General features: G+C 32.1%; 1 pseudogene; it reads right to left on the bottom strand.

Annotated features, from left to right (window-relative positions):
- Positions 1 to 4274: 4274 nt before the first annotated feature.
- On the bottom strand, positions 4275 to 15778 carry LOC140673169 (cytochrome P450 4C1-like; annotated as a pseudogene).
- Positions 15779 to 17944: the final 2166 nt, after the last annotated feature.

Raw genomic sequence — 17944 nt, 5'->3', positions numbered from 1 at the left:
CGCGGCCTTCAAAGAGTTGTTGGTCAGCGCCCTTATACATGGTGCCGAAGAAAGCAGAGGAGTGGCGATCCTGCAGAGATTACAGGGGACTAAACGCGCGGACGATTCCGGACCGATATCTGGTGCGACACATACAGGATTTCGTGCAGGCCATTGGCGGAAAGAAACTTTTTACGACGATAAATCTGGTCCGAGCATATCATCAGATTCCGGTGGCGGAGGAGCACATACCGAAGACGGCGATCACCACGCCGTTTGGCATGTACGAATTTCCGTACATGTCATTTGGTTTACGTAACGCGGCGCAGACGTTCCAGAGATTCATCGACGAGGTGTTGCGCGACTTCGAGTTTTGTTACGCGTACATTGACGACATCCTCGTCGCGTCGTCGTCAGAGGAGGAACACCGCGAACATTTGCGGGCTTTATTTGAGCGTCTGCGGGAATTCGGTGTGGTGATTAATCCGGCGAAGTGCGTGTTCGGCCAACGGAGAGTGGAATTCCTCGGATACGAGGTTTCCGACGAGGGAACTCGACCGCTACCGGCACGGATAAAGGCGATCCTTGAGTGTCAAGCGCTGAGGACGGCGAAGGAGCTCCGGAGATACTTAGGCATGGTGAATTTTTATCGAAGATTCCTGCCGAGAGCCGCCGAGATGTTGGCGCCGCTGGACGACCTCCTCCACGGCAACGTCAAGGGAAAGACGCCGGTACTGTGGACGCCGCGGGCCCAAGAGGCATTCGAAAAATCGAAAGAAAATCTGGCACAAGCCGCTCTTTTGAGGCACCCCAGGATGAACGCGGAGCTTGCTCTGTTTGCCGACGCGTCCGAGCAGAGCATCGGCGCGACCTTACAACAGCAAGGGACCGACGGCTGGGAGCTTTTAGCCTTCTTCTCGAAGAAGCTAAGCCCAGCCGAATCAAAATATAGCGCTTACGACAGGGAGCTGTTGGCTATATACCTGGCAGTCAAGCATTTTCGGCACATGCTGGAGGCACGCACTTTCGCGATATATACGGATCACAAGCCAATAACGTTTGTTTTTCGACAGAGACCCGAGAAGAGCACGCCGCGCCAGTTCCGCCACTTGGATTATATCAGGCAGTTTACCACCGACATTTAGCATGTGACGGGTGAGGAGAATGTCGTGGCCGACGCGCTGTCAAGGATCGAGGAGCTCCATTCTCCCATGGACTACGCCGCGCTGGCGAAATCACAGGGGACGGACGAGGAGCTCGAGAAGTACCTGCAACGGGAGACTGGACTGCAACTAGGCAAGGTGGAGATTCCTGGAACGGGGATAGCGGTATACTGCGATACGACGGCGCCGACGCCGCGACCGTTCACAACTTGGCGCACCCGGGGATTAAGACGACGGGCAAACTCGTGGCGCAGCGCTACGTCTGGCCGTCGATGCGTGCGGACTGCCGCAACTGGGCGCGGGCTTGTGTGCCCTGTCAACGGTCCAAGGTGTCTCGGCATGTTTCGGCACCCATTGGGAAATTTGCCGCTCCATCCGGCAGATTCGAGCACGTCCATCTCGATATCATCATAATGCCAGTTTCAGAGGGAAAACGATATTGCCTCACGTGTGTGGACCGCTTCACGCGATGGCCGGAGGCATTCCCCTTACGAGACCAGGAAGCGGAGACGGTTGCGAGAGAATTTTACGAGGGTTGGATTTGCCGAGCGGGAACAAATGTATATCGCGCATCGGATTGGTACCTCTTCTCGTTATCGTTAGTTTTTAGTTCGTAAGTACGTAGACGACCGCGAGCGAAGTCTCATTATATTATATTGTATCATGTTTTTTTTGCGTAAAGAGTCTCGAATCGGTATTAACGCGCACAAATTGTGTAGAAATGTACAGTAGTTATGCGTAAGGTGTTCAAGCTGTTGGCATATCGACGATTTAAACCGATACAGGTCGTGTCTTGAGCGAGGGAAACGAAACCCGTGCATATCAAGCTCACAGCGATGCAGCGTATGCGTGAATATCGTGCTATCGGTATAGCACTGGCGGGGGAGTACTGTAGCGATTACATCGGCATAGTCGATCGTAATAATCGACCCGAGTTGCGCTCACACAAACACAGTCACATACATATACACGCGACAGGTATAGAGACGGAAATAAATACGAAAACACAACAAACGAGACAGAAAGACAGAAAGTCGAAAACTTGAAGCGAAAAATAAAATAGGAAAATAGAAACGGAGACGATTCGGGAAGATGCTCGAAGGTCGAAAGAGAGACGTTAGGCGGATGATAACGTTTCGTCGAGGCAGGATTAGAGAGTCGACCGTGAACGCGTGCGGACGTGCGTTTAGAGGCGATACTTCCGATTCTAGTGTGTAAGACAAAGAAAGTACATTATACGATTTTGAATAAGTAAAGCTCGCAATTCTTATTATCTCTGACTCCGAACGATTTAAAGGCAATAATAGCCAAAGTTTAAAATATTTTTTCGTTTTGCGGCCCTTTTTATGACTGGTCGGGCAATTATTACTTCATCTTTATAGGAGGTAAAGACGTGGAGCCGACAGTGCGTAGCGGCATTATTTGTTTCTTTCTTAAGATTATGCAGCTGTGTTTGTCTATTTATTCATTTAAAGGATCTCACTATCGGTCCTTTCCAGTCGTTTCTTTGGACATCGTTTTCAATGTTTAAAATATTTTTCGTCGCGCGATCCTTTTTATGATTGGTCGGGCGATTATTGCTTCATCTTTATAGGAGGTGAAGGCGTGGAGCCGACAGTACATAGCGGCATTATTTGTTCGTTTCTTAAGATTATGCAGTTGTGTTTGTTTTGTTCCGTTGTTTTAGAGGATTTCGTTATTGATCCCTTCCGGTATTTGTTTAGATATCGTTTTTAGTAGGTCTAAACATTATTTGATAATAGCGGTTCTTTTCTATTGTGCAACCTGTTTTTTTGTGACCGATCGGGCGATTATTGTTTCATTTTCGTGGGAGGAAAAACGTAGAGCTGACAGGACGTAAAATAAAAATTAGTTAAAGAAAAATAAAATTGTGTTTTTACAAACACAATTTTTATTTTCATAGAAAAGTGTATATTGTCGAACGCTGCAGTAATTCAAAGATTTAGTATATAAAAATCAGTCCAGGACATGCATTGAGCAGTTTAGTATCTCACTTCGAATTACCCTTAGAAAAATCCACGAACAATACTCGTTTGTGTTGTTATTTTTGAATATTCTATTTTAATAGAAGTACCATTTCTTATTTTTATTTAGATAACATATTCAAAATTTATTAGAATAAGGGAAATACACTTGTATCACTTTCTTTGTCAAAAACTTCATCTCTCTTTTCTTTAACAAATTATAGACTTTTACTTAATAAGCGTATACGAGTTTGATACAATAAGTAGTACGAGAAGAATAAAATTTTGATTCCTATAAATTTTTTTCTTTTATCTAATCAACAGACTTAATTTATTAACATTGTTCTGCGCATATTTAAACCAGAATAAAGTTCACTTGTTAGTATCGACAATCATTATCTTATATTTGCAACAAAATGATAACAAAATATCATATAAGAATACAAGGAGCTAATGTTTGTTAAACTAAGTTTGCATTTGCATTTATAATTTGATAAGTCAAGTTCGTATCATTAAAAAAGACTGACGTTGAAAACGATGCGGTAATAAAACAAAATGTCAAATCAGCGTCAAAAAAATTGTTGTGCAAAAGTGTAGTGTTAATGTATACATAATAATATTGTTTAAATCTACTTTTCTTTCTTCAAAAAACATATAACTTTTGAAAATTACGTTTATTAGAAATAAAAAGACACGAGCACTATACAAGTTTAACATGTTTTTGAAATATTATAAAAATTTTGTATAATAAAGATATAAAGATTCGAAGATACAGAGATGTTATACAAGGAGATATAAAGAAGAGAAATACAAAAAAAATAATAAAGAATTAAGAATGTACAAATTCAAAATATATTATAATATATTCAGAATATATTATTATAATATAAAGAATTAAGAATATACAAATTCATTTATTAAATCACTTTAATGGATATAACACTTTCAATATCTTAAAACATGCTAATATAAGAATAAATTTGTATAATATGTTTACCTTTTCTATTTCCAATCGGCAAAATTTTTTGATATATATTTATTCGAGCTATCGATTAAATATACTTATCAATTAAATCTAGTATAACTCTAATCAGTTCAGGTGTTATTAAAATTTAATAATCAAAAATATTTTAAACTAAATGCTGGCTATGTATAAATTCTTATTAAAAGCAAAATCATATTCTGCTTTGTTATTCGTTGCTTGAGACTCGCCTTTGTCTGTTAATTTTAATTAAATTTTATATGTATGTACATACGAAAATATAGAATGACGAAATCATCGACAGATAAATATTTTATATTTTATATTTGTTATTTTTATATTTTATCTACTCACGATATTGTTCAAAACTTTAAAAAAAGATACTATTTCTGCATGGTTTTAATAATTAACATAAGAAAGAAGGAACAAATTATGTTTTCAATTTGTGATTGTTGAATTTCTCACAAAATCCGACTTTCTTTTAGAAATATCTTTTGTTTGTTTTTCTTTTCCAAGTAATTCTTTTTACTCTCGACTGTTGCCAATCGTAAGTTGGTAAAAAAATGGAGACAATATACGTTTTAATTATTCAAAATTGAATTGATATTTATCTTAACTCTCGATAACTATAGTATAATTTGTTATCATTTGCTCATAAGTTTCTTATTAACCAAGGCAAATTTAAGGCATATAATTATCATTTTAATTATTTATTTTCTTATCATTTTCTCAGTACTTTATTTTTAAAATATCACCGTTCGAAATTAATCGCTCAAAATAATTAAAGACGCGAGGAATACATTTGTGAGTTCCAAAACAAAAAAATTACGCAACATGTTTACATACATAATGTATATTTTCTTGATAATGTTGAACGTATAATATGCGTAATCATTTTTCATCATTTTTGCAATTTATCAACTTTTTATACACTTACATGATAACCGTGTTAATTTTAAACGGCTATTTGTGATTAATTGGGGTGAATTTCATATAAAACGGACGAGAAGGACAAAGTAGTAAATCGGCCTTTAACTGCAGATTTTTTAAATAATCTACAGGTTTCAAGTAAAAATTATGCACCAAAGATGCTGTTACGTCCGGTAGACTTCACGATTCTTTCTTTTCGAGAGGAATGTATAAACAATCATAGATAATGATTCTAAGAACTCTCTACGGGAAATATCAAACCGTGAGAGCTGTCACTTTAGTCGCACTTCACGAATATTACGTTACGTGGATAATAAAAATTTTAACAAACCTCCGTAAGGCGAGACCAACTATAAATAAGATAACCCAAGAAGTCTTAGAAATCAAATAAAGAATAAACATTCGAACGGCTGTCTAAATTTCAAAAGAATTTTAAATAAAACAGAGTCGCCGTAACTCGAGGCAGTTGTTTAGAACTGCAATCATAAATTTGAAACGACGACGAAAACTTAAGAAGCATTTGATAAGAGAGCTCGCCTGACGGACCACCTAAAGTGACAGCTGTTTATTATAAATTTCTAAATAGCGATAAGCGACTCTGACGGTACCAAACTCCTCATTGGCCAAATGGAATAATCTCTTGAACCAATAGAGAAGAAATTTTTGAGACTCGAAGTCCAAGGAAACACCCCCTAAGCATAAGGAAGCGTTAATTAAAATTCTAATTCGTCCAATTGTCCAATGGAGAGGAGGTACGAATTCTAGTATATAATGCGGAAGCAATGCGCCGTGACATCAGTTTTTTCAGTTTTTTCGGTATCAGAATTAGCATCAGTACAACTCGTACGGTACGAACTATTTTCTTTCACCTCGGCTTCGAGACGCGGAATCGATTCTCGATCCCAACGTTTAACTCTTCGGGTGTTAACAAGTTCGAATATTAATACTTCCGATTCCGCGACGTGTGGTTCACCTAATATTTAACACAGACTCTCTGTGTAGTGCGGATTAAAAATTTAAACGATAAAAGACGTCAAACAGGGGCACCTGTGAAACTCAACCCGACGCCGCTAAATCCACTGCCGAGGTCTTTTTAAAACCAACAGCGTACACAATAAGTAGTGAGTACCAACTAAATAACCTATTCTGTTAATTTCACCTTCCCCATTTAAAATTCGGTTATAGTAATTATAGTGAGACAGTTCTTTATTTTTGTTGTTCTTTATTTTATTATTACTGTTTGATCAGATACTTCTCATTTTACCTTTGTAATTATAATTAACTCCCCTTTTCGTTGTTTACGTTTACTTCCCATCCTCTTCATTTTCACGTAGTCTTTCTATTTTCTCTGCAAGTACCTGTGTATTTTGCGGCACCGGTATCTCGTGTACTGGTACAAAATATAACTAGGTCGAACTTGCAAATTTTTTTCATTTTCTCTGCAAGTACCTGTATATTTCGCGGAACCGGTATCTCGTGTACTGGTACAAAATATAACTAGGTCGAACTTGCAAATTCCTTTTATTTTCTCTGCAAGTACCTGTGTATTTTGCGGAACCGGTATCTCGTGTACTGGTACAAAATATAACTAGGTCGAACTTGCAAATTCTTTTTATTTTCTCTGCAAGTACCTGTGTATTTTGCGGAACTGGTATCTCGTGTACTGGTACAAAATATAACTAGGTCGAACTTGCAAATTCTTTTCATTTTCTCTGCAAGTACCTGTGTATTTCGCGGAACCGGTATCTCGTGTACGGAATATAACTAGGTCGAACTTGCAAATTCTTTTTATTTTCTTTGCAAGTACCTATGTATTTCGCGGAACCGGTATCTTGAGTACTGGTACAAAATATAATTAGGCAGAACCTGCAAATTCCTTCAATTTTCTCTACGGAAGCAAATTTCTCCTGAATTCCATTTTTCCTCTAGTCCTTTAATTATTTATTACAATTTATTCATTACCTCTTTCTTTTTGTGCTATTCTTTTTTTTTTTTTTTATTTTTTATTTATTTCCTTTCTTCCCTTCTTTTCTCTCCACTTCTTTCTCCTTTTCCCTCCTCTCTCCTCTCTATATTATGCATTTTAAATAATATAATTTCCTGATAAATTATATTAAATTATATTAAGAACATTATAAATTGTACTAATTAGAACTGTCTCGCCAAAAATAAACGATAAGTTTTCTAAAACATTTGCGTGGGTTCATAGTGGAGTCCGTTCATCCGAAACGTCTAAAGGCTAAAGCTAAACGTCTCCGCAACCGTAAGAACCGACGAGCCCGAAGAGTTTTGGCTCAGGCGACAGCAAATTATCATTTTAAGAACAATATTTCTAATCTTAAGATAGAATTAAAAGGTCAAATTTTCCGCGAACAGTCATCACACACACACGCAGAGTCCCATCCCCCTCTTCCTCATTCAAGAGAGCTGAAACCACCCCTCTCACCTGACCCTTCTCCTCGCACCCCCATCGACCTCCCTCCTCTTTCACATCCAGTAGTATCATCCTCGCATAAGCAACCCTCCCCATCGTGTCTCGATTTACCGGGGCCTTCTAACAAAATTCCCTCTACTTCCGAACCCCCTCCGTGTCCACCCTCACCAGCCTCTACCATCATCCTGGGAGATTCACCCCCATCTTCCCCCCGCAATTCACCTGATTCTCAAGAGGAATCGGATGAAATTTGAGAGGCCCTTCGTGACATTGCCGAGGTCGTCGTAGACCTCGAGAAAGAAAACGCGAGTCACGCTGAAAATTCTAAACACCAACAACCTCCTCGTCCTCCGCCTCAAGATCCTATCCAATATTTAATAAATAATCTTCCAAGGATCCGACATCCCCTCCCAAAAGGCTCGTATACAATCGGGCCTGGTCCTGTTGATTTAACAACATTGCACTCCATCCTTGCAACCAACCCGCCGGGATCCGTTATCCCATGATTCCTCCCCGGTCTTAGATATCCCCTCGTCGTTCCGATAGAGGCTCTCTGGAAGAAATTCCCTCCTTCCACGATTACCTTCGAGGAAGCATAATTCTTTTCCTGCCCCTTCCCTTAGAATTTAAATACTATTGTATAAATACCAGTCAGGTAACAAACCCTTTTTATTTTTTTCCATTTCCAATTTACCTGACTGATGTCCCTCCGAACTAATGTAACACCCGCAAACGCACACGCACACACACACACTTAAGTAATTAATAAGATTAATTAATTTAATTAAAATGCCAATTTTTTGAATCTTATACATATATATATATATTTGATTTTTTTTCTTAATAAATGACTAAAAATTTAAAATATTAAAAATTCTAATCAAATTTATTAATCCTTTCTAACACATTCCCTGACTCCCAGATCGCACAAGGTCCCGTCCCGCGTAACAGGGATTAACTTCCTTTACCAAAAAGGGACCACCAAACGAACGGCCTACTGACCTAGTAAAAGAGACCCTCGAGGTCTTTGACCAGGTCCGGCCTTGTACAGTTCGTTCGAGTCGAGAGCGTTAAGGTTTTACGCGTTTCGACAAGGGTAAGTTCTGTCCTTCCATTATCTCTTTCCTTTCTTTTTTTTTTCTCGAGTCTGGACGTAACAATGCTATTGTAGCTTTCAACTCGAGCAGAGCGAATCGTTGACCTATAATATAATTCAAAGTTTATCGACACTATCAAAAATTATCGACACGAGCAGAAACGAAAATAACAATTTACCTATACAATTCCTCGGTCCTGCGCTGAACGGTATGTAGGAATATGGATGACGATTCTGTATACTCTCGGGCAAAAATCTATCCGCATCGAATACTTCTGGATTTGGCCAAAAATTGGGATCTCTGTGAACTCCGTAGATATGAAGATGTATCACCGTTCCAGCAGGTATGACATATGATTCTAAAAAGCATATTATAAAATTACAGAATATTGAAATTTACCTAAATGAAGATTTCTTTTAATAAAATGTACATAATATTGTACATATTTTTAAAATGTTAAAGCATTTAAACTTTACATGTGATAATATATACTTCGTGTAATATGATATGTAACAATATGCATCAAAAATGGATTACATAACTTTATATGAATTTTGTATGAATCTGAATCATATAATAAAATTACAAAATATTGAAATTTACAAAAATAAGAAATAAAAAAAAATAAAATGTACATAATATTGGTATTCTTAAAATGTTAAAGTAATTTAACTTATTTTACGTTTGATAATTTATACTTCGTGGTATGTTACATGTCCAGAATATATAGAGCAAAAAAGTAAAGCATTACGTAATTTTACATCTTCGGCAGTTTTTCGAAGTATGGCAAACACGCTGGGATACAAACGTAGCGCTTCCTTTAAACATCTTTCTAAATATGATAAATTTTGCAACGCTTTCATCGTTAGTTTCCCTCCGTTCTCTTGCATCACGGTATTGACTTCAACCCTTACACGTTCCTGTATCACCGATGACATTTAAAATGTATTATTTAATATTCTGGTTCTTATGTACGTACATACAAATAAATTCTTAATGAAATCAATAATTCTTAATAAAATCAAAATAAATTTTTTATATTTATTTTAAAAATACATTTTTTCGATATATATGTAGAAACTAATGTAAAGAGTGCCTCAAAATTAAATGTCAAAACTTTTGGACCGTAAAAGATAAATTAAGATAAATTAAGAAAACAAGTCTTTTAATGATTTGCTCGTTTTTGCTTCGTTTTGAAGAAATTCGCAAAAACCCATGTTGGGATGTTTAACGAAATTAGAATATCTGGCATATTGTGGCAGATGGTAATTAATTATTCGCTTGTAGACTTCTGATAAATAACTGTAATTAATTCATAATAGAAAGGCAAAAATATAAACATAAACTAAATATAAATTAAAGTAAGCAGATTACAATAAAGGGCAGTAATTAATGATATTCAATATTCCTCTCTAAGGTCAACTGTGATTGGTTAATTTCTTGTGGTCTACATAGAAGACTCTGCAGTATCGTGTTAATATTTATAATTCTTTAACTTTATTTTAGAAAGATTTGACTTTCTTTTTTAATCTTAATGTTTTATTACTTTTATTTTCTGGTATTTTTTGATAAACATAATAATCGTAGGATTGTTTAATATTTTTGGTGAAATCTTTTGTTTTTAGTTTTTTCCAAAACGGAGCAAAACCGAGCGATATTTTGTAGGAGTTTTTATTCGTAGTTTGTCGATCTCCCATATGCACTCGAACTGTTGACATTTAACTTCAAGGCATTTGGTATATAGAATATATATATTGCAACAAAAATTTTGATATCTGTACTATAATTATTTGCACTATAATTATCTGTACAATACTTTGAATAAAAATTGTAATTTAAATAATATATTGCAATAATATTGGAAAAAAGTACCTGAATATCTTTGTGTTCAACTAATAGTAATAAAGCAAACATCATATTCCTCGCTGTAGTATCGTAACCCTGTAATCATCATCATTAATTATTGTATTATTGTATTATGTATAACGTAATACAATTATACATTCTTAAATACACTAAACGAAAAAAAAGATTACTGATACGTACTTCAAACATAAAAGTATCGACTTCTTCTCTAATGTCCAAATCAGTTAATAAACCTTCTTGAGACGCCGCTATTAAAAGGTCCAACATAGTCAGCTGCTTTTTTTTTAACTTTTTAGAAATAAAAACAACTATTAGCTGAATCTCATTTTTGCCTTCTTTAATTAACATTGTTCTTGTATAAAATTCAAACTTTATTAAAAATAATAATGATTTAATTTTACGACAAACATCCCAGATAGCCAAATGTCCTGATTGTGGAATCATGTTATCGACAACTGTTGCAACAACTAATTTTGAAAAACTAGAGACAAGGTGAGACAGCATTATGCTTGTCGGGTTGAGCTCACATGATTTCTAATTCTAAGGACAGCAAATTGATGGCAACATATTAACACCAATATCTTGTCAATATCTTTATCTTGTCATTATATTTGTGTTGTTGCCATCATGATGTTATAGAAAAAATAATTTTATTAGTTGTTGTCATGTTGCTGATAACATAACGTTTAAGTTCGCTGATTATTTGCACTCAAAATTTCGTCAACTAATTGCGTAATGTATAAATACTCATGTTGTTGTATTTAATATTGCGGATCTATTCTCATGTTAGCAAACGTACAACAAACGTATAACAACATATGCAATGCATTAGTCTGTTTAATATGATTAATCACGCTTGGCTATCTGGGATATGCTATATTATTACGTATGTTTTGTACAAATACTACAACAATAATTTTAGATTGAGCAAACAAGCTTAAATTAGCAGTTGGTCTCTTACGTACTTCCAAACACTTTAACATCATCTATCTCTTTGTCACTTTCAAGGTTTTTCAAGTACCGACCATTGGTGCATTCGTGATAAAGTTTTCTTTCCGCAATGATCTACACATACAAGTACGGTATTGTACTATAGCATAATATTAACAGCATAATGTGTTATTAATATTTTTGATTAATCATGTAATCTTACGGTACAAAGATTATGAGGTTTATTGTAATATTACGCAAAAAAGAGAGTTTAAAGGATTAAAATAACATGATTTAGAACGTACTTTTTCCGTAAATCCATGCAATATTTTCAAGATTTTTTTTGCTTTCTTCCTTGTGGCGATAACGAGAATAACAAATTGTTATAGAACCAAGGCCTAAAAATTCTAAAACGTAATTCAATAAAACTATATAATTCTAAAAATAATATAATTTTGCAACAGCTTTATTTAAAGTCAGCGTAAATATTTAAAGTAAACTATAAGTGATTATAGAGAATATAAATAAAATTTATCTATGTTACGAAAATATGTAGAATCTCCTAAAACATTAGCCATTTGTTTTAGTTAAATTAAATTAAAATAGATTCTTTGATGTAAATGTAATTTCCCTATAAATTTTATTGCTCAATTTATTTTTTCTAACTATTTAATATTTTAATATTTTCAATATTTTTAATATTTTAAAGATTACAAGCAATATTTTCATTAAACATTTAGCACGTACAATATTTTGACTTTAATTGTTTATATTAATTGTAGCTTCACATGACTATTAAATAATTAATCTATTTTTCAAATTATATTTATATAATCGTATACATTATCATAATATAAAGAAAAGATCATAGAAATCATACAATTATTTACTAAACATAAATTACCTATAAATTATCAGTTCGCTAATATTGTGAATCGCATTTCGATACTGTTGCTGGGCCTCGCCAAGGTTTTGCAGAGAGATGCCCATGGCAGTTTCTATGAATGCATTGATTATATAAAATAAAAATATTATACAATCAAAGATTTATTGTAATATTATATTTCATATATAGCTTTGAGTATAAAAAATCCAATTCTATTTTCATTGCAATATTGATATTTTATATAGGAATAAACTATCTTCTTATCTGTAAGCTATGGTTATTATGGAGATTATTATGAACAATAAAATCTCTATAAATAAGACAAAACAAGAATTTTACAGTCATCTTACCGCATATTGCATTTAATGTATACTCGCTAACAAATGATGATAAATCTTTTACAACTATTCCTCCAGCATCCTTCAACGATTTTGTCATGCAATTGCTCTCTTTGATCAAAATATCCACTGATTTAATATATTGAAGTGAAATGAAGGTGTTAATATCTTTCGCCGTGTTTGCCACTTAGTGCCTAAAGCAGAAACAATATAACATAAAATTATACGATAAAAAGTTTTAATAATATTATATAAAATTACATTTTTATTCTTACTTTAATGTTTAATTGATCAATTTTTAAATAATATATTAATTATCTTAAATTAATTTTTTTATCGCAACATTTATTTTTATAATCCTTTAAACTTTTTTTTATAAAACTTTTACTAAAAGAATTGTTGGAACAAATATTAACTTAAATTTAATTATTAATTTGTATTTAAAGCTTTAAGGATTAAGAAATAAAATTAAAAGTATATTACGTGCGCACGTGTAATAATGTTTATAATTTAATTAGAAATTTTTAATTAAAATATCTGCTGTCATTATTACTGCTATTTGCTTGAGAATACATGTATCACAGCGAAATTATTCATCATTATAATCTTTACTTGTAAATTTCTTTTAAATTTATTAGTTTTTATAACAAAGAAGTTGTATAAGATTATTATTTAATTGTATAAGATAATATTTAAGTCTAATTGTAACATTTTATTGGATTTTTTGTGATGGAGACAGATCGATAACAGACTGTTATATAGTAAAGAATATGTACGCTTTTATGTTAATTTCATTACGTTACCTGTGCTGATAAAAAGGCCCGTGCCCAACCAAGGATTTAATGTATCATACACACGACTTTTCTTAATGTGCTTAGTGCTACTTAATATCGTCTGAAATTACCGAAAACATCTTAAGAAAGAACATCAGTTTATTGTGCCACTTTATCTTAGATACACAAATAATTTATTAATTATATCTCCAATTTTTATTTAATTTCGGCCGAGTCAATGTTATTTGCTTCTTTTCATTTTTTAAAAATCTTTTTTTTGCAAGCAAAAATCTACTTATAAAGCGAAAGTTTTTCAAATCTAGCTAAATCATAATTTTATGTCTTCAAAAAAAATAATCTACACAAAATTTAATTTTCTGTATTACCTCCAGATCATCTGGATGACGGATAGACACAGCAGGCATGAAGAAACTCCAGAGTTTAAAAATGGGATAATAGTTATCAGCCCAATTCAACAACAGTTTCATTAGCTCTTCTAAAAAATATGTTGTCAATATATAAAATTGTTGAGGAATTAATTTTGTCATTATTTTCATTGTTACTTCTATTCAGATATTGAAAACAGACTATAATGATAACTAGGAAAATGGATTGCAAATTGATATTGCAAAAAGAAGTGCTAAGATGAATAACCTGTATGCAATAAATGTTAATAAGTATTTCAAAATAGATTTGTAAATTTAACTTTTACTTGCGTGTATACGAATTACGGACCGTTTGTAAATAAGTTAGAAATTTTATACTTGCCTGCTGAAACTTGGACTTGCAATACATTGCCAAGAATCGGAAGGCCTGGTGGTCCCGGTATGAGATTAATAAGTCGTCCATTTCTTCCATGATGCACATAATAATTACACACCAGTAAAATAAACATAAATAATAACAATATGGTGATAAACATTGTTTCCTGACGTGATGTTCTCGACCAGTTAAGCTTTATCTTTTTAACTTCCTCTTTCTATGGTTCTTGGATTGCACATGTAAAAAAATAAATGATATTTGTTTTACAACAAAAATTGTCACAATTGCCTTGTCTGAGAGAGAGAGAGAGGGGGGGAAAGAGAGAGAAAGAGAGAGGGGGGGGAAAGAGAGAGAGAGAGAGAGAGGGAGAGAGAGAGAGAGAGAGAGAGAGAGAGAGAGAGAGAGAGAGAGAGAGAGAGAGAGAGAGAGAGAGAGAGAGAGAGAGAGAGAGAGAGAGAGAGAGAGAGAGAGAGAGAGAGCGTGCGTGAAAGAGAGTAACGAAAACAGAGATAAAATCATTGAAATTGAAATCCTATATATTTTATGTATTATAGTTTTGTAATAATTTTGAAGAGTTATAAATAATGTGATAATTTTATTTATTATAATAAAAAATATATTGTTGGCGTAAATCAAACAAAAAAATTTTTATCGTTTATTGTTTATAATTATGTTGCTATGATATTTAATTTCTTAAGATTCTAAAATAGGATTGCAAATTCTGATCAGTGCTTCATAAATAGTATCAAAATTAGGTCGAGTATTATATTTATCTAATTATCTATAAAATTTTTCAGTTATTTTAACATTGTTACAATTTTATTTACTTTATAAATGTATAAAAAGAAATGCTTTTTAAGTGATCGCATCATAATATCCTTCTAAAATTTAATTTAAAATTTAGTTCTGTGCAAATTTTTCTGCGTATGTACTTTAAATTTAAAAATATATTTTTATTACTAAGCAAAGATAGAATTGTTTTGTAATAAACGGAGCTATTAATTAAGTATTCACACACTTCCATAAACAAAAAGTTAATTTGAAAATTTTATGTGATTTTTATCAAATTTATTATCACGTTACATATATAAACATATTGTGTTTCCATATACTTAATATACATATACAAATTATATAATTATCACGATTGTTTCATAGTATTTTTTTCTTTGTTTATCTAACTTTTAAAGATTTGTGCAAAAAGAATATAATACATTTAGTAAGATTATAACAATATGAATTTTAATAATCAAACAAAGTTAACAACTTGTGTTATTAGAAAAAAAATTATGTATAAAAATCATGCACTTACACGAATTATATTATTAACTTTAGTTCAAATATTGCAATAAAATGTTATAAAGTTTTATTTTACATAAATAAGTATTACTCAATTACCTGATCAATTCTCTGAAGTGACGTTCAATTGAAACACTACTCAAATGTTTAAAATGTATTAAATGAATTGCAAATCTTTTCAAGCAGATACATGTGCTAGTAAAACAAATTTCCGCGAACTGACAATGCACATTTGAAGCATACACTTATAATATCTCTTGCTCAAGAGCGTATTAACAATAATCAGAATTTCATACTTGAGAGGCAAGTTGAATAATCCCATTTTGATTAAAGACCAATAACACATTTGATAAATATACTTAATCGGGTTTTTTCATTTTTATATGTGTTATGGAGGGTACATTCCTAAATTACACTTCGTTTGAACTTTTTGGCGTCTGTTTGTTTTTAAAATATATAATTTTGAAATAATATTTTTAGAAAAACAATTTTAGTCTCAATGATCTTAATCTTGAGATATATTTTCAAAATTATTTATAAAATAAATGTCTCAATGATTTTAACCTTGATATGTTTTCAAAATTTTTTATAAAATAAATGTGTGGACAGGGGAAGAGCTCCGCCTACATCTCTCCCTGTACCCTCTATCGCAAAAAAATACCATTCTTCAACCTGTTTCTCTCTCTCACTCTGTTTTTAATATTAAAATCATACATTCTTATGCATATTTTTATTTGGGAAGATAAAAATTGTGGAACCATTTCAAATAGTAATTGTAGAACTATTAATTTAACATAGTAATTGTTATTGTTTAAAATCTTTTTCAAAATAAAAATATTAACATTGAAATTAAAAATATAACACACATATGTTACAAACACAATTTTATTTTTCTTTAACCAATTTTTATTTTCATAGAAAAGTGTATATTGTCGAAAGCTTCAGTAATTCGAAGATTTAGTATATAAAAATCAGTCCAGGACGTGCATTGAGCAGTAGTATCTCACTTCGAATTACCCTTAGAAAAATCCACGAACATTACTCGTTTGTGTTGTTATTTTTGAATATTCTATTTTAATAGAAGTACCATTTCTTATTTTTATTTAGATAACATATTCAAAATTTATTAAAATAAGGGAAATACACTTGTGTCACTTTCTTTGTCAAAAATTTCATCTCTCTTTTCTTTAACAAATTATAGACTTTTACTTAATAAGCGTATACGAGTTTGATACAATAAGTAGTACGAGAAGAATAAAATCTTGATTCCTATAAATTTTTTTCTTTTGTCTAATCAACAGACTTAATTTATTAACATTGCTGTGTGCATACTTAAACCAGAACAAAATTCATTGGTTATATCGACAATCATTATCTTACAATCGCAACGAAATTATAGCATAATATTATATAAGACTACGAGGATCTTACCTAATGTTTATTAAACTAAGTTTGCATTTGCTCTTATATATAATTAATCTAATAAGTCAAGTTAGTGTCATTAAAAAAGACTGACGTTGAAAACGATGCGATAATAAAACAAAATGTCAAGTCAGCGTCAAGAAAATTGTTGTGCAAAAGTGTAGTGTTAAAAAGTATACATATACCTAATATTGTTTAAATCTGCTTTTTTGTGCAAAAATAATGTTATAATTTTTAAAATTATATTTATTAAAAATAAAAAAATACAAGCACTCTAAAATTTTATATTTTTTATTTAACATTATTACCTCACATTGTTTTTAAAATATTAAAAATTTTATATAATGAGCATATAAAATTTATATACAATATTTATAAAGAATATATTTACATTTATATATTATAAATTTATAACGAATATTTAAAAAAAAGATATCACAAAAGTAACCTTATTTAAAGTAAAATATATTTAACGCAAAATACACAATCACGTATTGTAGAATACCTTATCGGATATCTTGAATGTATTGAAACATGCTAATAAAAAAATTAATTTGTATAATATGTATAACTTTTTTTTATTTCTAATCAATGAAATTTGTTGATGTATTTATTTGAGCTATCAAAAAAGAGCCGATTGTTTCAATTTTATAGTAGATTTATTCGTTAGTCACTTATTAGGTAAATATCATATCTACATATTAAATTTTTTACCGAAAGATAATTTTACTCATTTCAATCAGCAAATAAAAATATTTCTAGATAACAATTTAACTCGTAGAGATAAATTTTATCAAAAAATAGAACCATAGTTGCTAATATTTATCTGCAAATAAATAATTGACGGGTAAATCTACCAAAACTTGGAACATTCTATATAATTGGTTAGTATCTGGCAATATTACTAAAATTTGATAATTTAAAATACTCTGAATTAGATAGGTTAATAGATTCTACACATTCTCCATATTCTCTTTTGTTATTTGTCGCTGGGGTTTGTATGTTTCTTGATTTTGATTAAATTTTATACTTATGTATTTACATATGAAAGTATCAAGAGATCAATGGTTTATCAAAAGATAAATAGTTTATATTTTA

This window comes from Anoplolepis gracilipes, chromosome 14 (genome assembly GCF_047496725.1).
Source record: "Anoplolepis gracilipes chromosome 14, ASM4749672v1, whole genome shotgun sequence".
Classification (NCBI taxonomy): domain Eukaryota; kingdom Metazoa; phylum Arthropoda; class Insecta; order Hymenoptera; family Formicidae; genus Anoplolepis; species Anoplolepis gracilipes.
This window is presented reverse-complemented; position numbering and strand designations above follow the sequence as displayed.